This window comes from Oncorhynchus keta, chromosome 28, assembly GCF_023373465.1.
Source record: "Oncorhynchus keta strain PuntledgeMale-10-30-2019 chromosome 28, Oket_V2, whole genome shotgun sequence".
Lineage (NCBI taxonomy): Eukaryota > Metazoa > Chordata > Actinopteri > Salmoniformes > Salmonidae > Oncorhynchus > Oncorhynchus keta.
The window spans coordinates 35,956,357-35,977,503 of NC_068448.1; the positions used below are offsets into that span (position 1 = coordinate 35,956,357).

General features: G+C 43.3%; 1 protein-coding gene across 2 annotated transcripts in view; it reads left to right on the forward strand.

Annotated features, from left to right (window-relative positions):
• Positions 1-21,147, forward strand: part of LOC118361222 (RING finger protein 223-like) — a 35,086-nt gene that overhangs the window by 7,287 nt on the left and 6,652 nt on the right. Inside the window, exon 1 of one of the 2 annotated variants that reach the window (XM_035740977.2) lies at positions 19,566-19,960. The exons of the other annotated variant lie outside the window; for it this stretch is intronic. The gene's annotated coding sequence lies outside the window, so the exon portion shown is untranslated. Of the gene's footprint in view, positions 1-19,565; positions 19,961-21,147 lie in introns of those variants that run through there. 2 annotated transcript variants of the gene reach the window in all.

Consider the following 21,147-nt stretch of genomic DNA (forward strand, 5'->3'; position numbering starts at 1 on the left):
ATACTTGTATGTTCAGTCAGATTATATGCAACGCAGGACACGCTAGATAATATCTAGTAATAACATCAACCATGTGTAGTTAACTAGTGATTATGATTGATTGTTTTTTATAATACGTTTAATGCTAGCTAGCAACTTACCATGGCTTTCTGCATTCGCGTAACAGGCAGTCTCCCTGTGGAGTGCAACGAGAGAGAGGCAGGTCGTTATTGTGTTGGACTAGTTAACTGTAAGGTTGCAAGATTGGATCCCCGAGCTGACAAGGTGAAAATCTGTCGTTCTGCCCCTGAACAAGGCAGTTAACACAGCGTTCCTAGGCCGTCATTGAAAATAAGAATGTGTTCTTAACTGACTTGCCTAGTTAAATAAAGGTATTAAAAAAAAAATTACCCCCCCAAAAAAAACATTTTAAAAATTGGCGCCCAGAAATACCGATTTCCGATTGTTATGAAAACTTGAAACCGCCTGAATTAATCGGCCATTCCGATTAATCGGTCGACCTCTAATACATACCCCAATCAGAAGCCATGGATTACAGGCAACATTCGCACTGAGCTAAAGGGTAGAGCTGCGGGACTCTAACCCGGAATCTTATAAGAAATCCTGCTATGCCCTGTGACGAACCATCAAACAGGCAAAGCGTCAATAGAGGGCTAAGATTGAATCATACTACACCGGCTCTGACGCTCGTCTTATGTGGCAGGGCTTGCAAACTATTACAGACTACAAAGGGAAGCACAGCCGAGAGCTGCCCAGTGACATGAGCCTACCAGACAAGCTAAATCACTTCTATGCTCGCTTCGAGGCAAGCAACACTGAGACATGCATCAGAGCATCAGCTGTTCCGGACGACTGTGTGATTGCGCTCTCCATAGCCGACGTGAGTAAGACCTTTAAACAGGTCAACATTCACAAGGCTGCGGGGCCAGACGGATTACCAGGACGTGTGCTCCGGGCTTGTGCTGACCGTCTTCAGGCGTCTTCACTGACATTTTCAACATGTCCCTGATTGAGTCTGTAATACCAACATGTTTCAAGCAGACCAACATAGTCCCTGTGCCCAAAAACAAAAAGGCAACCTGCCTAAATGACTACAGACCCGTAGCACTCACTTCCGTAGCCATGAAGTGTTTTGAAAGGCTGGTAAGGGCTCACATCAACACAGATGATGCCATCTCTATTGCACTCCACGTTGCCCTTTCCCACCTGGACAAAAGGAACACCTTTGTGAGAATGCTATTCATTGACTACAGCTCAGCGTTCAACACCATATTACCCTCAAAGCTCATCACTAATCTAAGGATCCTGGGACTAAACACCTCCCTCTGCAACTGGATCCTGGACCTGGTAGGTAGCAACACATCTGCCATGCTGATCCTCAACACTGGAGCCCCCCAGGGGTGCGTGCTCAGTCCCCTCCTGTACTCCCTGTTCACCCACGACTGCATGGCCAGGCACGACTCCAACACCATCATTAAGTTTGCAGACGACACAACAGCGGTAGGCCTGATCACTGACAACGATGAGACAGCGTATAGGGAGGAGGTCAGAGACCTGGCCGGGTGGTGCCAGAATAACAACCTATCCCTCAACGTAACCAAGACTAAGGAGATGATTGTGGACTACAGGAAAAGGAGGACCGAGCACGTCCCAATTCTCATCGACGGGGCTGTCGTGAAGCAGGTTGAGAGCTTCAAGTTCCTTGGTGTCCACATCAACAACATACTAGAATGGTCCAAACACACCAAGACAGTCGTGAAGAGGACACGACAAAGCCTATTCCCCCTCAGGAAACTAAAAAGATTTGTCATGGGTCCTTTCCTCCTTCTGATGACCAGGTGGCGAATCGCATCTCTGCATGTCTGGCAGACATATCAGTGTGGATGACGGATCACCACCTCAAGCTGAACCTCGGCAAGACGGAGCTGCTCTTCCTCCCGGGGAAGGACTGCCCGTTCCATGATCTCGCCATCACGGTTGACAACTCCATTGTGTCCTCCTCCCAGAGCGCTAAGAACCTTGGCGTGATCCTGGACAACACCCTGTCGTTCTCAACTAACATCAAGGCGGTGGCCCGTTCCTGTAGGTTCATGCTCTACAACATCCGCAGAGTACGACCCTGCCTCACACAGGAAGCGGCGCAGGTCCTAATCCAGGCACTTGTCATCTCCCGTCTGGATTACTGCAACTCGCTGTTGGCTGGGCTCCCTGCCTGTGCCATTAAACCACTACAACTCATCCAGAACGCCGCAGCCCGTCTGGTGTTCAACCTTCCCAAGTTCTCTCACGTCACCCCGCTCCTCCGCTCTCTCCACTGGCTTCCAGTTGAAGCTCGCATCCGCTACAAGACCATGGTGCTTGCCTACGGAGCTGTGAGGGGAACGGCACCTCAGTACCTCCAGGCTCTGAACAGGCCCTACACCCAAACAAGGGCACTGCGTTCATCCACCTCTGGCCTGCTCGCCTCCCTACCACTGAGGAAGTATAGTTCCCGCTCAGCCCAGTCAAAACTGTTCGCTGCTCTGGCTCCCCAATGGTGGAATACACTCCCTCACGACACCAGGACAGCGGAGTCAATCACCACCTTCCGGAGACACCTGAAACCCCACCTCTTTAAGGAATACCTAGGATAGGATAAAGTAATCCTTCTCACCCCCCCCCCCTTAAAAGATTTAGATGCACTATTGTAAAGTGGCTGTTCCACTGGATGTCATAAGGTGAATGCACCAATTTGTAAGTCGCTCTGGATAAGAGCGTCTGCTAAATGACTTAAATGTAAATGTAAAAATGTAATGATCCTCAAAAGGTTCTACAGCTGCAACATCGAGAGACTGGTTGCATCACTGCCTGGTACGGCAATTGCTCAGCCTCCGACCGCAAATCACTACAGAGGGTAGTGCGTACGGTCCAGTACATCACTGGGGCTAAGCTGCCTGCCATCCAGGACTTCTACACCAGTCGGTGTCAGAGGAAGGCCCTAAAAATTGTCAAAGACCCCAGCCACCCCAGTCATAGACTGTTCTCTCTACTACCACATGGCAAGCTTTACCGGAGTGCCTAGTCTAGGACATAAAGGCTTCTAAACCGTTTTTACCCCCAAGCCATAAGACTCCTGAACAGGTAATGAAATGGATACCCGGACTATCTGCATTGGGTGCCTCCCCCCAACCTCTCTTTTACGCTGCCGCTACTCTCTGTTTATCATATATGCATAGTCACTTTAACCATATCTACATATACATACTACCTCAATCAGCCTGACTAACGGGTGTCTGTATGTAGCCTCGCTACTGTTTTTTCCCTGTTGTTTTTATTTCTTTACTTACCTATTGTTCACCTAATACCTTTTTTGGACTATTGGTTAGTAAGCATTTCACAGTTGTATTAGGTGCACGTGATAAACTTTGATTTGATCTATCCCTGGTTTCTGGTTGGGGTAGGTTTTAATAGTCACAGTGGGTACATATTCTATACACTTCCTGATAAACTCAGTCACCGACCGTATCAGTGTATTTGCCAATGTTATTCTCAGAGGCTATCTGGAACATATCCCAGTCCACGTGGTCAAAACAATCTTGAAGCGTGGATTCCGATTGGTCAGACGAACATTGACCAACTTTGAAGTCCTTAGAACGGGTAGTTTCTGCCTATAGGAAGGGAGGAGCAAAATGGAGTTGTGATAACATTTGCAGAAGGGAGGGTTGGGGGATGGTCTTGTAGGCATCCCAGAAGTTGGAGTAGCAGTGGTTGAGTGTTTTAGCAGCGCGCGTACTACAGTCAATTTGTTGATAGAACTTCAGTCGCGTTTTCCTCAAATTTGCTGTGTTAAATGCGTCAAGTGTGTATACCCCCTCTACAGGCCAATGGATGTACCCAGAAAAACAACATATAAATGTATTATTCTTTTTCAACTTGAATCAAACTCTGGACATTGGATATGTACAGTTTGCGTCAAGATGAAGATTTCACCACTCTCTTTTGTGGCTAAAGGATTAGAATATAAATTGTATTGGGACAATTATATCGGATATTTTAGCCACTACAGCTATCCTGCAACAATGGTTTTTGGTTCAGGGATGTGCGCATCACTCAAACATGACGTTTGCTTGTTAACAAAAAATGGGCTCTATGAAAAAGGATTATTTTTCTATGTGAAGGCCCCTTAAAGCGGCGTTCATTTTGACAAGCACATTTCTGTGGGCAAAGATTATTTGCAATGACCATTTTACCAGATGTCAGCAATAAAGATATAGATAGTTCTTGTGTTGCAGTGGCATTTTGGGAAAAAAGTCATGTTTTTCTAGATTGGTTTTATTTAAATGTGTTTGGGTATCATCCCATTCCATGTCAACTAATACATTATTGCAGGTTAATGACTTTAAAAAAAGGTTTACCATTCGGATAACACCAATGACGGTAACACCATTGAGACATTTTAGGTTATTGAGGATTTTCACATATGTTTAAATTTAAGACCATTAACACAAAAAAATGTACTCAAGTTATGCTTAATAATTTAGCTCACAATGTAATTGACCTTCCTTTAAATTGAGTAACACCAAGTGACACTTTGTATTTAGACACACTAAAGGTCAATGGAATCCTCAAATGTATGACATACTACAAGCTATTTAAAAATATATCTAGAGACCCCTCCCCCGATAACAGTTTGCCATTGGAGGAAATGCTCAAGGTCCTTGTATATCTTTGTAATGAGTGATTTTCAAGGTGGTAACATCACAAAAAGGTTAAAGTGTTGCAGTATGCCTCCCGATTGGTGGAGCAGTCTAAGGCACTTCATCGCAGTGCTTGAGGCGTCACTACAGACCCGGGTTCGATCCTGGGCTGGACATTGGACCCACGAGGCAGCACACAATTGGCCCACCGTTGTCCGGGATAGGGGAGTGTTTGGCCGGCCGGGATTCCCTTGTCCCATCACACTCTAGCGACTCCTGTGGCAGGCCGGGTGCATGCATGCTGACACAGTAGCCAGTTGTACGGTGTTTCCTCCGACACATTGGTGCGGCAGGCTTCCGGGTCAAGAAGCAGTGCGGCTTGGCAGGATTGTGTTTCGGAGGATGGATGGCTCTCGACCTTCACCTCTCCCAGTCTGTACGGGACAAGACTGTAACTTCCAATTAGATATCACGAAATCGGGGAGAAAAGGGGGTAAAAAAAACAAAGTTTTGCAGTATAAATTACTTGCATTATGTTTTATCATTGATAAATAGTTCAATATAAACACAAATTATGTCTTACTATTTGTCATTTTAAAGTGTGTTCATGGTTGCAAAGCCAAGGGACGCCAATGCCACTGTAATTCAAGAACAACCCATATGAGTTTGATCAAATTCTGTTTAGAGAAAACGTTGTAATTGTTGGTAGTAAACCTATCTTCTTTCGGAGTCATTGTTTATCTTTTGAAAAGAGAACCAGTTTGACCTGACAAGCGACGCTCCATATAGCCTCGGTGGTCAGTAAACACCTTGGTCAGTGTTGTTGCTTCATTTGACCTCTGACTTAAAGACGCACTCCAGCTATTTTTGAATGTTTCCTGTTGAAAAACAATATCCCACGTATAAATACAGTAATGTAAACACACTTGTTTTGAGCAAAATAGTGTTTTTTAGACACAAGGGAAAACTTAATGGAGTAGGCCATTCAAGGAGCTGTTCTGATTGTGCCCAACTGATGTCATCGCCCTCCCCCCCCTTGTTTGAGGAACAATAGAGAAGCAATAGAGAACTAAAAAGGCCCCACCCCTCCATTTGTACCATGTCATGAGGATATCTGGACCACCTCAGGTGACAGATGAGCTGAAAATGAGACTGGAGTAGAACTTTACCTTTTTGGTCACATTTGACTTGATACCCAGTGTCATAACACAGTCATAACGATTTCATAACAGCTGACATAACTGTTAATATATGGTCATAAAACATATACAAAATAAATAAATAAAGGGAACACTAAAATAACATCCTAGATCTGAAATGAATTAAATATTCTTATTAAATACTTTTCTTTACATAGTTGAATGTGCTGACAACAAAATCACACAAAAATTATCAATGGAAATCAAATTTATCAACCCATGGAGGTCTGGATTTGGAGTCACACTCAAAATTAAAGTGGAAAACCACACAACCAACTTTGATGTAATGTCCTTAAAACAAGTCAAAATGAGGCTCAGTAGTGTGTGTGGCCTCCACGTGCCTGTATGACCTCCCTACAATGCCTGGGCATGCTCCTGATGAGGTGGTGGATGGTCTCCTGAGGGATCTCCTCCCAGACCTGGACTAAAGCATCCGCCAACTCCTGGACAGTCTATGGTGCAACGTGGCGTTGGTGGATGGTGCAAGACATGATGTCCCAGATGTGCTTAATTGGATTCAGGTCTGGGGAACGGGCGGGTCAGTCCATAGCATCAATGCCTTCCTCTTGCAGGAACTGCTGACACACTCCAGCCACATGAGGTCTAGCATTGTCTTGCATTAGGAGGAATCCAGGGCCAACCGCACCAGCATATGGTCTCACAAGAGGTCTGAGGATCTCATCTCGGTACCTAATGGCAGTCAGGCTACCTCTGGCGAGCACATGGAGGGCTGTGCGGCCCCCCAAAGAAATGCCACCCCACACCATGACTGACCCACCGCCAAACTGGTCATGCTGGAGGATGTTGCAGGCAGCAGAACGTTCTCCACGGCGTCTCCAGACTCTGTCACGTCTGTCACATGTGCTCAGTGTGAACCTGCTTTCATCTGTGAAGAGCACAGGGCGCCAGTGGCGAATTTGCCAATCTTGGTGTTCTCTGGCAAATGGAAAACGTCCTGCACGGTGTTTGGCTGTAAGCACAACCCCCACCTGTGGACGTCGGGCCCTCATACCACCCTCATGGAGTCTGTTTCTGACCGTTTGAGCAGACACATGCACATTTGTGGCCTGCTGGAGGTCATTTTTCAGGGCTCTGTCAGTGCTCCTCCTGCTCCTCCTTGCATAAAGGCGGAGGTAGCGGTCCTGCTGCTGGGTTGTTGCACTCCTACGGCCTCCTCCACGTCTCCTGATGTACTGGCTTGTCTCCTGGTAGCGCCTCTGGACACTACGCTGACAGACACAGAAAACCTTCTTGCCACAGCTCGCATTGATGTTCCATCCTGGATGAACTGCACTACCTGAGCCACTTGTATGGGTTGTAGACTCCGTCTCATGCTACCACTAGAGTGAAAGCACCGCCAGCATTCAAAAGTGACCAAAACATCAGCCAGGAAGCATAGGAACTGAGAAGTGGTCTGTGGTCCCCACCTGCAGAACCACTCCTTTATTGGGGGTGTCTTGCTAATTGCCTATAATTTCCACCTGTTGTCTATTCCATTTGCACAACAGCATGTGGAATTTGTCAATCAGTGTTGCTTCCTAAGTGGACAGTTTGATTTCACAGAAGTGTGATTGACTTGTAGTTACATCCCTTTATTTTTTTGAGCAGTGTATTTAGACCTGTTGTGACATATATTGCATACTTTTCTGTCTGATTATGACACCTAAACATACTAAACCTTCCACACAAGGCAAAACATTCCATTACACTATAGCCTACTGTCAACAATATGTTTATGTTATATAACTTTTTCTAAAATGTACCATATTAAATTATCATTGTAATTGCGTACAAATTGATGTCAGACATGCACCTAGCCCAATGCTCTGTTGCTTATGACTGGGATGAATGCAGGAGCAGATTTCAGGAGAAGCACAATACACACTTTTTTGACTGATGACTGATATAAGGGCATGTCCGTGATATGCCTGTCTGGCTTATATGATTATGATGGTCATGAAGCTTCTTGACAGTGTTATAAAGTTTGTGTTAGTCCAAGTAAAGTGACACAGTATGGTCATAATGCTTCATGACAGTATCAAAGTGTATTTTCTACTACTTATTTGAAATACGATGAAAAACACATGAAAGTGAAGAATCCATTACAATAACAAAGGATTTAAGAAACAAACTTTTAACTGGAAGGAAACTTCTTGGTAGGGAAAAAACAAATTTTAATAAATGTGGGTTTTGACACTCTTATGTAGGTGTCATAACCAGCCATAAAATAATGAAATATATCAAATCAAATGTTATTGGTCGCATAACCATGCTATTGTGGGTGCAGCGAAATGCTTGTGTTCCAAGTTCCAAAAGTGCAGTAAAATCTGACAATGCACACAAATCCAAAAGTAAAATAATGGAATTAAGAAATATAAAAATATTAGGACACGCAATGATCAATTAGCCTTTTAAAATGATCAACTTGGATTAGCTAACACAATGTGCCATTGGAACACAGGAGTGATGGTTGCTGATAATGGGCCTCTGTACGCCGATGTATTCCATTAAAAAATCTGTTGTTTCCAGCTACAATAGTCATTTACAACATTAACAATGTCTACACTGTATTTCTGATCAATTTGATGTTATTTAAATGGACAAAAAAAAGTGCTTTTCTTTCGACAACAAGGACATCTTCTAAGTGACCCCAAGTGACAGTGTGTGTGTGTGTGTGTGTGTGTGTGTGTGTGTATGTATATGTATATGTATATGTATATGTATATATATATATATATATATATATATATATATATATATATATATATATATATATATATATATATATATACAGTGCCTTGCGAAAGTATTCGGCCTCCTTGAACTTTGCAACCTTTTGCCACATTTAAGGCTTCAAACATAAAGATATAAAACTGTATTTTTTTGTGAAGAATCAACAACAAGTGGGACACAATCATGAAGTGGAACGACATTTATTGGATATTTCAAACTTTTTTAACAAATCAAAACTGAAAAATTGGGCGTGCAAAATTATTCAGCCCCCTTAAGTTAATACTTTGTAGCGCCACCTTTTGCTGCGATTACAGCTGTAAGTCGCTTGGGGTATGTCTCTATCAGTTTTGCACATCGAGAGACTGACATTTTTTCCCATTCCTCCTTGCAAAACAGCTCGAGCTCAGTGAGGTTGGATGGAGAGCATTTGTGAACAGCAGTTTTCAGTTCTTTCCACAGACTCTCGATTGGATTCAGGTCTGGACTTTGACTTGGCCATTCTAACACCTGGATATGTTTATTTTTGAACCATTCCATTGTAGATTTTGCTTTATGTTTTGGATCATTGTCTTGTTGGAAGACAAATCTCCGTCCCAGTCGCAGGTCTTTTGCAGACTCCATCAGGTTTTCTTCCAGAATGGTCCTGTAATTGGCTCCATCCATCTTCCCATCAATTTTAACCATCTTCCCTGTCCCTGCTGAAGAAAAGCAGGCCCAAACCATGATGCTGGCACCACCATGTTTGACAGTGGGGATGGTGTGTTCAGGGTGATGAGCTGTGTTGCTTTTACGCCAAACATAACATTTTGCATTGTTGCCAAAAAGTTAAATTTTGGTTTCATCTGACCAGAGCACCTTCTTCCACATGTTTGGTGTGTCTCCCAGGTGGCTTGTGGCAAACTTTAAACAACACTTTTTATGGATATCTTTAAGAAATGGCTTTCTTCTTGCCACTCTTCCATAAAGGCCAAATTTGTGCAATATACGACTGTTGTCCTATGGACAGAGTCTCCCACCTCAGCTGTAGATCTCTGCAGTTCATCCAGAGTGATCATGGGCCTCTTGGCTGCATCTCTGATCAGTCTTCTCCTTGTATGAGCTGAAAGTTTAGAGGAACGGACAGTTCTTGGTAGATTTGCAGTGGTCTGATACTCCTTCCATTTCAATATTATCGCTTGCACAGTGTTCCTTGGGATGTTTAAAGCTTGGGAAATCTTTTTGTATCCAAATCCGGCTTTAAACTTCTTCACAACAGTATCTCGGACCTGCCTGGTGTGTTCCTTGTTCTTCATGATGCTCTCTGCGCTTTTAACGGACCTCTGAGACTATCACAGTGCAGGTGCACTGTACAGGTGCTTGATTATACGGAGACTTGATTACACACAGGTGGATTGTATTTATCATCATTAGTCATTTAGGTCAACATTGGATCATTCAGAGATCCTCACTGAACTTCTGGAGAGAGTTTGCTGCACTGAAAGTAAAGGGGCTGAATAATTTAGCACGCCCAATTTTTCAGTTTTTGATTTGTTAAAAAAGTTTGAAATATACAATACATGCCGTTCCACTTCATGATTGTGTCCCACTTGTTGTTGATTCTTCACAAAACAATAAAGTTTTATATCTTTATGTTTGAAGCCTGAAATGTGGCAAAAGGTCGCAAAGTTCAAGGGGACCGAATACTTTCGCAAGGCACTGTATATATATACACACACATATACACACACACACACACTGTATGTGTGTGTGATGGGATGTAGAGACATTATGGACAGTATGTGGATAGAATATTTTGTATAGCTGTATAATACGTAGTATAGAATAGTCTATACACAACAATAGCGGAATAGGATGGCATTGGCTAGGATACAGTATATACATATGAAATGAGGAAAGCAGTTTGTAAACATTATTAAAGTGAACAGTGATTCCATGTCTATGTGCATAGGGCAGCAGCCTCTAAGGTGCAGGGTTGAGTAGCAGGGTGGAAGCCAGCCTCTCAGTCCCAGGTTTGATGCACCTGTACTGACCTCGCCTAGCAGGGTGAACAGGCCATGCCTCGGGTGGTTGATGTCCTTGTTGATCTTTTTGGCCTTCCTGTGACATCGGGTGCTGTAGATGTCCTGGAGGGCAGGCAGTGTGCCGCCGGAGATGTGTTGGGCAGACCGCACCACCCTCTGGAGAGCTCTGCGGTTGTGGGTGGTGCAGTTGCCGTACCAGTCGGTGATACAGCCCGACAGGATACTCTCAATGGTTCACCTGTAAAAGTTTGTTAGGGTCTTTGGGGCCAAGCCAAATATCTTCAGCCTCCTGAAGTTGAAGAGGATCTGTTGCGTCTTCTTCACTACGCTGTCTGTGTGGGTGGACCATTTCAGGTTGTCAGTGATGTGTACGCTGAGGAACTTGAAGCTTTACACCTCCACAGATGCTCCGTCGATGTGGATGGGGGGGGGTGCTCTCTCTGCTGTCCCCTGAAGTCCACGATCAGCTCCTTTGTTTTGTTGATGTTGAAGGAGAGGTTATTTTCCTGGCACCACTCTGCCAGGGCCCTCACCTTCGCCCTGTAAGCTGTCTCGCCATATGTTACAACAGGTGTAAATATATGGGTCATGACAGTGTTAAGACCATATTATGACAGGTTATGACACGTTATGTCAGCGGGTTATGACATATTATGACATGATTATGACCGTGTTATAACACTGTGTCAAGTTACCAAATGTTTGAGTGCAAAAATATAGGCTTACAGGAGAAAATTATGAATATTTTAAATAATAGTTCATTAGTATGTTTAATATGCTATTCAAAAAGGGTTGAATTCTAACTTACCATTGACGTCAGTCCATTACATTGGAGGAAAAATGCAACATAAGCAAGTGGAACTTCGGATTGGCACTTATATCTCGGAGAGTCTCGTTCATTGCATCAGAGATACATGGAATAGAATAGGACCACTGCGTTGGCCTTCACTGTACTAAAATAATCTGTTAGCTCCATTCACAGGCCCAGGAAGGCCACTACGCTGATAAGCGCTGTAAAAAAAATAAACATCTTTGAATTGAGATGCATTGTATCTGTGGTTTCCCTTGACAGTGGCCCATAATTCAGTGCCAGGGTTTTATAGTTTAGTTGTTACTGGAATGGTTTAATCTATTCACAGTGTGTGCTGAACCGTGGACTGAGAGGGGTGGGGGGCCAAAGACAGGTAGCTGCTGGTTAATGGAGGGTGAAGAAGAAATGCCCTTAAAGTGTATGATTTTTTTTCCACCTCTGATCTGTTGGACTCTATCAATTCAGAGAAATGCTGTTCGGTATAAATAGTAGCCTGGGTGCTTTTTGAGTTGAGCAGTTCAGAGTTTAGTAATACATTGACCATCAAATCCCTCGGTTGACAGCGCTGGCTAATTTAATCACATGCTGCATTGACTGAGTATTAATGACCCATGCATTCCTGGATAACTATAATATACACAGAAATAGTCATGACTGATTGACTTACTTACAGTGATGCTTCTTGTATTTGTAGCAAGGCATATTTCATATTTTAAATATACAGATCTTGAAGCACTAAGTTGAATGCCCCAGTGTATCCCACCAAAATTGGCTTTAAAAAACTAACACATGACAATGTGGGGCGGCAGGGTAGCCTAGTGGTTAGAGCATTGGGGGCACCAGCTACCTCTAGCAACCAATGGATAAAACAGCCTTCTTTCTCATTGGTGGCTGTGTGCGTTGATGCTTATCTTAGTTTCAGTCACACATTTTCCTGCCTCGCAACATATTTATGGGCAAACACACAAATTCCAGGTAAGATAAGGACGTTTATTAAAGGAATTTTACCTCTCTTACTGTACTTGACCCCTCCCTTCCACCCGCCTCCAAGCCCCCACACCTCAGCAACCAATAAATGACAGTGATACAGCAGTATTTGTATTCCAGTTACTAAATGACATGCGGGCTATGATAGCTGTTATCACTGGGACAAGGTATTGCTAATGGGCCAGACCCATGTTACCGTAAACTGCCATGCGTAATCAAACAGATATTTTTCCCTGAAGCAAGCGGATGTCTGATACACCATTTTCCATGCACCACCTGGTGATAAAACAACGTTGATTTAGGATGGATGTCTAGATTGTCTGTTTGACATAAAGCAATATGATGCATAATGCAACATTAAAACCTTTTACTGCAGTGGGGTAAATCAGGGTCACACAGAGTGATTCTTGGTAGTCTTAAATACATCGACTTTGAAACAAAAGTATACAACTCTCACACATGGTTATGGGCTTAAAAAAAGTAGACACCTGTATCATGTCAGATATAGATTTGAAATGTATTACATTTTGAATTTCACAATATTACACTTTATATACATCACAGAAGACTAAAATAACAAAACTGTTTGACAGAAATACTGGATTTTCATGGTTTAAAACACTTTAAAAAATGAATGATGAAAATATGAAAAATATTAATAACGTTCCGCCCATGAGGCCGCTTTTGGTCATCGTCTGCAGGAAAGGGCTACTGTGAGGTGGTGATGTAAGTTTGTAGCCAATGGTCCAAATAAAAATAAAAATGGCGCCTTTGAACAACGACTTGTCATCTAGTGTTTTGTGTGACTGTTCCAAATTGGAGCCAGTGTAAAGTAGAGGACCCAATGTAGATACACACATGACTGGGTATTGCAATCAGCTTGTTAATGCAGTCAATGAGGGAATTGTAGTGTCAGTACATACCCATTCATATGGTATGGTGCACTGTGAATCTGACAGAACATACTATTATAAAACCCTTGATTTGGACTTTCCTGAGAGATGGCTCATACTATAGGCCTGAAGTGTGATCACAGTATATGGGAAGGCCCTGAGAACAGTAAGCTAGGCTGGGTGGTCACAACCTATCCCCCTCTCACACACACCCTGGACAGGATGTTTGTCTATCGCAGGGTCTCAGAGCAGAAGCAACATCTTATTTGATTTGAGAGTTTCAGTGTGTGTTTGTGCGTGTGTGTGTTGGTGGGAGAAAGGGAGAGAGAGAGAGAGGCCATGAGCAGATGAGCTCCCACATTTTTCAGCATGTTTTTAAAAAATGGATAGAGTTAGACAAACTTGTATTTTTTGGGGGGAGGGACATATACAGGATGCTACCCTAAACAACAACCTTCACTCCAAACCTACAACCTGATTTTGGACAGAGTTACCTGGAATGCTTCCTATACCCAATGATTCTTATTTCCAAGCTATACAGCAAATGCTCTGTCAAACAAACAGAAACCTGAAAACACCATCCAACCTGGAACTAAGTGAGTAATGCTTAGTCAACCAAATGGAGAGGCCTTAGAAGCACCCTCCCACTGTTCAGAGGTAATTCAAATACAATACCCTCTGTATGTAAAGAATAATATGACAAGAAAATACTACAAAATTAAGCTCCTTATGGGAAATCAAGAGACGTTTTTTGCTGCCTATAGTAAAAATGGGAACATTAGCAACCTTATCTTCTACGCATACCATCCCCTGGCATGGCACAGTGCTATACTAACACACTACCCCTCTGTTAAGAGGCTAATATACATCTCTATAAGTCTGGAACAGTATTGGTACAGGGCAACCGCAAACAGTTTCAACAGGACTTTCACCTAATCAAAGAAATAGCTCAGCAGGAGAAGCTCTCACCTGAGAAAGATACCCCCACCCCGAGCAGGTCAAACCAGACCTCTTCATTACATAACCCCACAGATGAGCAACCCCAAGCGGAAAGTCAACCTCCCAGCACAGAGTACTACTCCCTCATTGAAATTAAGGATAAATTCACCCAGCTGGAGGTAAGGCAGGTAGAGCTAGAACAGCAGGTGATTACACTCCAGTCAGCACAGACTCAGACAAAAGTCCAGCACAACAACACCCCCTTAACTAAACCTTGAGAGCTGGAGGTAGAGAGAGACATACTTGAACTCTGGACTGTAGTGAGACAACATCTACAGGAGAAAGAGCAGGAGCAGGAGAAGAACAGAGCACTAGAGGAGAGGATCAGACTGCTGGAGGAGAGGGTGAAGGGGATGGCGTGTGACAGAGAACCATCCATTAGAGAGGTGGCCACCCCGCAGAGAAGCCAGCAGAACAGCCCACCTGAGCTCCTGACAAAAGTCTCAACACCACAGCAGAACAGTCCACTCCAGACCCTGACCACGTCGACAACACAGCGGGATAGACAAATGAAGAACCCAAAGCCCAGGGGATCCCACCCCCTCTGAGCACCCCCCCTGTTAGCCACCCAGATAGCCCTCCTGACAACCCCCCCCCACACACCCACTGAGGACATACACAAGACACAGATTGGATTGGCCTCAAACGGAAAACCTTTTTCCCAAACACAGTGTCTAAACTCTGGTGTCCAAACACTCAGCGCGCCCTAGACCTTCTGTCTGAGGACCAACTAGGTTCACCCAGCTACATAATAATACACACAGGCACAAACGACCTGAGAGCACAGCAGGAAAGGGTGGCCACAACACTCAAAGGAGTGGTTGAAAAGCTTCTTATACTTTCCCCAATGAACAAGTGGTTATCTTCACCTTGCTACCACAAAAAGACTTCCACCCTGCTACCATAAAGCAGGTAAAATGCAAGTATTTCCCATGACTGTGCCTCAAAACCAAATGTTTATCTGGCCCACCACTCCACCCTGGACCACCCTATGACCAGGTCCAGCTATACAAGGAGGCAGTGCCCACCTTCGCCTGGACCAAAAAGGACATTGCCCTCAACCGAAGCCCCAACATTTCACACAGGAGCAACAGATCAATAGACGCCCAGACCAGCGAGACACCTGTGGGACTCCCCCGGACCTACACATAGAGGACCCACCGCGAGAGGACCTACATCCAGACCAAAACACCAGCCACATCCACACCCCCATCAATCAACACCCCCCCCCAAACTACCAGGTGTGAAACAGGGAAGGGACTCAAGGGGTATGCTAATTTGATGTAGAGCAGACCTAACTATCTCTATTAAATTAATCAAAACAGGAACATTTGACATGTGGCTAGAAATTCGAAAGGAAATTATCTTAACAGAGAAAAATGTCCTCCTGTGTGCTACCTATATCCCCCCACACTTCAATGAAAACAGCTTCTCCATCCTGGAGGGGGAAATCAATCATTTCCAGGCCCAAGGACATGTACTAGTCTGTGGCGACCTAAATGCCAGAACCGGACAAGAACCTGACCCCCTCAACACACAGGGGGACAAACACCTGCTTGGAGGTGACAGCATTCCCTCTCCCATATGCCCCCCTAGGCACAAGTATGACAACATAACCAACAAAAACGGGTCAAAACTCCTGCAATTCTGTCGCACGCTGCGTATGTACATAGTCAGTGGTAGACTTTGAGGAGACTCTTATGGTAGGTACACCCATAGCTCATCTCTTGGCAGTAGTACTGTAGACTACTTTATCACTGACCTCAACCCTGAGTCTCTCAGAGCGTTCACAGTCAGCCCACTGACACCCCTATCAGATTACAGCAAAATCACAGTCTACTTGAACAGAGCAATACTCACTCATGAGGCATCAAAGCCAAAGGAACTGAGTAATATTAAGAAATGCTATAGATGGAAGGAATGTAGTGTGGAATCCTACCAAAAAACAATTAGGCAACAACAAATTCAATCCCTTTTAGACAACTTCCTGGACAAAATGTTCCACTGTAATAGTAAAGGTGCAAACTTGGCAGTAGAAAATCTAAACAGTATATTTGACCTGTATATTTGACAGACGCCTTACAAGTCCTCAACTGGTAGCTGTATTCAAGAGTACCTGCAAAACCCCAGTCTCAACGTCAACAGTGAAGAGGAGACTCCAGGATGCTGGCCTTCTAGGCAGAGGTCCTCTGTCCAGTGTCTGTCTTCTTCTGTGTTCATTTTCATTGGCCAGTCTGAGATATGTCTTTTTCTTTGCGACTCTGCCTAGAAGGCCAACATCCCAGAGTCGCTTCTTCACTGTTGACTTTGAGACTGGTGTTTTGCGAGTACTATTTAATGAAGCTGCCAGTTGATGACTTGTGAGGCGTCTATTTCTCAAACAAGACACTAATGTACTTGTCCTCTTGCTCAGTTGTGCACCGGGGCCTCCCACTCTTCTTTCTATTCTGGTTAGAGCCAGTTTACGCTGTTCTTTGAAGGGAGTAGTACACAGCGTTGTATGAGATCTTCAGTTTCTTGGCAATGTCTCGCATGGAATAGCCTTCATTTCTCAGAACAAGAATAGACTGACGAGTTTCAGAAGAAAGGTCTTTGTTTCTGGCCATTTTGAGCCAGTAATCGAACCCACAAATGCTGATGCTCCAGATACTCAACTAGTCTAACGAAGGACAGTTTTATTGCTTCTTTAATCAGGATAACAGTTTTCAGCTGTGCTAACATAATTGTAAAAGGGTTTTCTAATGATCAATTAGCCCTTTAAAATGATAAACTTGGATTAGCGTGCCATTGGAACACAGGAGTGATGGTTGTTGATAATGGGCCTCTATCTACATACAATTGAAGTCGGAAGTTTACATACACTTAGGTTGGAGTCATTAAAACTCGTTTATCAACCACTCCATGAATTTCTTGTTAACTGTCAGGATCGTCGTAATAACATTTGGACCAAGGCGCAGCGGGATATGGGCTCCACATATTTTCATTAGTGAAACACAAAAAAAACAATAAAGAGCAAATTACACATGAAGCTATGGAGTGCTCACAGGCAACTACACATTAACCAGATCCCACAGAAAAACAATGGGGAAATGGCTGCCTAAATTTGATCCCCAATCAGAGACCACGCTAAACAGCTGCCTCTGATTGGGAACCATACCAGGCCAACATAGAAATAAAACAACCTAGATTACCCACCCTAGTCACACCCCGACCTTACCAAAATAGAGAATAAAAAGGCTTTATATGGTCAGGGCGTGACATTAACAAACTACAGTTCTGTCAATTCGGTTAAGACAACTAGTTTGTTCATGACACAAATAAGTTTTCCCACAATTGTTTACAGACAGATTATTTCACTGTATCACAATTCCAGTGGGTCAGAAGTTTACATACAATAAGTTGACTGTGCCTTTAAACAGCTTGGATAATTCCAGAAAATGATGTCATCGGTTTAGAATCTTCGGATAGGCTAATTGACATCATTTGAGTCAATTGGAGGTGTACCTGTGGATGCATTTCAAGGCATACCTTCAAACTCAGTGCCTCTTTGCTTGACATCATGGGAAAATCAATAGAAATCAGCCAAGACCTCAGAAAAAAATTGTAGACCTCCACAAGTCTGGTTCATCCTTGGGAGCAATTTACAAACACCTTTAGGAACCACGTTCATCTGTACAAACAAGAGTACGCAAGTATAAACACCATGGGACCACGCAGCCGTCATACCGCTCAGGAAGGAGACGCATTCTGTCTCCTAGAGATGAATGTACTTTGGTGAGAAAAGTGCAAATCGATCCCAGAACAACAGCAAAGGACCGTGCGAAAATGCTGGAGGAAACAGGCACAAAAGTATCTATATCCACAGTAAAACGAGTCCAATATCGACATAACCTGAAAGGCTGCTCAGCAAGGAAAAAGCCACTGCTCCAAAACCGCCATAAAAAAGCCAGACTACGGTTTGCAACTGCACATGGGGACAAAGATCGTACTTTTTGGGGAAATGTCCTCTCGTCTGTTGAAACAAAAATATAACTATTTGGCCGTAATGACCATCGTTATGTTTGGAGGAAAAAGGGGGAGGCTTGCAAGCCAAAGAACACCATCCCAACCGTGAAGCACAGGGGTGGCAACATCATGTTGTGGGGGTGCTTTGCTGCAGGAGGGACTGGTGCACTTCACAAAATAAATGGCGTCATGAGAAAGGAAAATTATGTGGATATATTGAAGCAACATCTCAAGACCAGCCTGGAATATAAAGCTTGGTCGCAAATGGGTCTTCAAAATGGACAATCACCCCAAGCAAGTTGGCAAAATGGCCTAAGGACAACAAAGTCAAGGTATTGGAGTGGCTTTCGCAAAGCCCTGACCTCAATCCTATAGAAAATTTGTGGGCAGAACTGAAAAAGTGTGTGCGAGCAAGGAGGCACACAAACCTGACTCAGTTACACCAGCTCTGTCAGGAGGAATGGGCCAAAATTTACCAAACTTATTGTGGGAAGCTTGTGGAAGGCTACCTGAAGAGTTTGAACCAAGTGAAACAATTTAAAGGCAATGCTACCAAATACTAATTGAGTGTATGTAAACTTCTGACCCACTGGGAATGTGATGAAAGAAATAAAAGCTGAAATAAATAATTCTCTCTACTATTATTCTGACATTTCACATTCTTAAAATAGTCATGATCCTAACTGACCTAAGACAGGGAATTCATACTAGGATTAAATGTCAGGAATTGTATAAAACTGATGTATTTGTCTAAGGTGTATGTTAACTTCCGACTTCAACTGAAGGTGTACAGTACATAAAACAACCAGCCATTTCCAGCTACAATAGTCATTTACAACATTAACAATGTCTACACTGTATTTCTGATCAATTTTGATGTTATTTTAATGGACAAAAAAATGCTTTTCTTTCAAAAACAAGGAGATTTCTAAGTGACCCCAAACTTTTGAACGGCAGTGTGTTTCCCATGCCAATAAAGCCTCTTGAATTGATTTGATTTGATTTGAAGAGAGAGAGAGAGAGAGAGAGAGAGAGAGAGAGAGAGAGAGAGAGAGAGAGAGAGAGAGAGAGAGAGAGAGAGAGAGAGAGAGAGAGAGAGAGAGAGAGAGAGAAACGAAAGGGAAGGCAAGGTAGCGCGCCAATAATGTTAGTTTCACTCCTGATGGAGGCTCCTCAGCCTATCCCCTCCCCCTACCTGCCTCCCCCCCTCCTCTGACACTCCCTCAAGTCCACCTTATTGTTCCCTGCATATCAATGTCATTACATTGAGTTGAAAAGGGAGTCGGCAGAGCAGGGAAAGTGAGTCGGTAGAGCAGGGAAAGTGAGTCGACCAACGGACACAGTGAGAGAAGGACCTCCAGGCTAATACTAACGCTAACCCTTGTGTTACTTTGAAGGCTTTGTGAGCACACCTGCAGCAGCTTGACTTCCACTCGTTTAGCCTATCTAGCGTAGCATCCAAGGACCAGGGAGCACTGTATAGTGATCCCCATAGCTCACACCTCCTCCGTGGTACCCCCCCCCCCCCTAGCTTGGCATGAAGATGTGTTTTAGTCGACAGAAGGCTGGACCAAATACACTGTAATACACTACAAAGAGAAAGAGGGGATAATCTGGCAGAATCATCATTAAACCGGTAAGAACAAACTTTTTCAGGAATTGTAGAACTGTTGTTGAGTATGGTACAAACAATGCTATGGATGATATTTTAACAGCAATACTGGGAAGTGGTACCATGAAATAAACATGTGAGATTGTCACAACTGGTAAATACAGGATCAAAGCAGGATAAAGACACGATAGGAGTTGTAGGATGTGTTTTTTTTTCATGTGGGTCAATTAACTTCATATTAGACGGTGCAAGTATTAAGCAGAGCAGTATGCCGTTGCACACCTCACGTTTCTGAGGATCAAGTTACGTGTACTTTACAATTGGAGAACAGGTAGAGCAGCAATGGAAGAGAGGCAGTTTAACTGTCTACTCTTTAGGCTTCAACAGATGACCTCACAATAAACCCGGCTGAAGAACACAACGGCCACGCTAGTCAGTTGAAAACACCGTCTGCTGCCCTAAAAAGTCAACATAACTCTACTGGCTTTGTTTCATCATCGTAACACAATGTTCTTACCTTACCATTTAAAAAAGAGAGACCTGGTAACACTTTAAAAAAGCTATCATATGTAAGCACTGATAAACTATTTATATACTGTTAATAAATAAGTATTTCATTATTTGTAAACATGAATATACAATGCCTTCAGAAAGTATTCACACCCCTTGACTTTTTCCACATTTTGTTGTGTTACTGCCTGAATTTAAAATGTACTAACTTGAGATTTGGTGCCACTGATCTACACACAATATCCCAAAATGTCAACGTGGAATTTTGTTTTTAGAAATTAATAAAACATTAAAAGATAAAATGTCTTGAGTCAATAAGTATTCAACCCCTTTGTTATGGCAAGACTAAATAAGTTCAGGAGTACAAATTTGTTTAAAAAGACATAATAAGTTGCATTGACTCACTCTGTGTGCAATAATAGTGTTTAACATTATTTTTGAATGATTACCTCATCTCTGTACCCCACACATACAGATAATTGTAAGGTCCCTCAGTCGAATAGTGATTTTCAAGCACAGATTCAACCAAAAAGACCAGGGAGATTTTCCAATGCCTCGCAAAGAAAGGCACCTATTGGTACATGGGTAAACATTAAAACAGACATTGAATATCCCTTGGAGCATGGTGAAGTTACTAATTACACTTTGGATTGTGTATCAGTACACCCAGTAACAAAGATACAGCGTCCTTCCTAACTCAG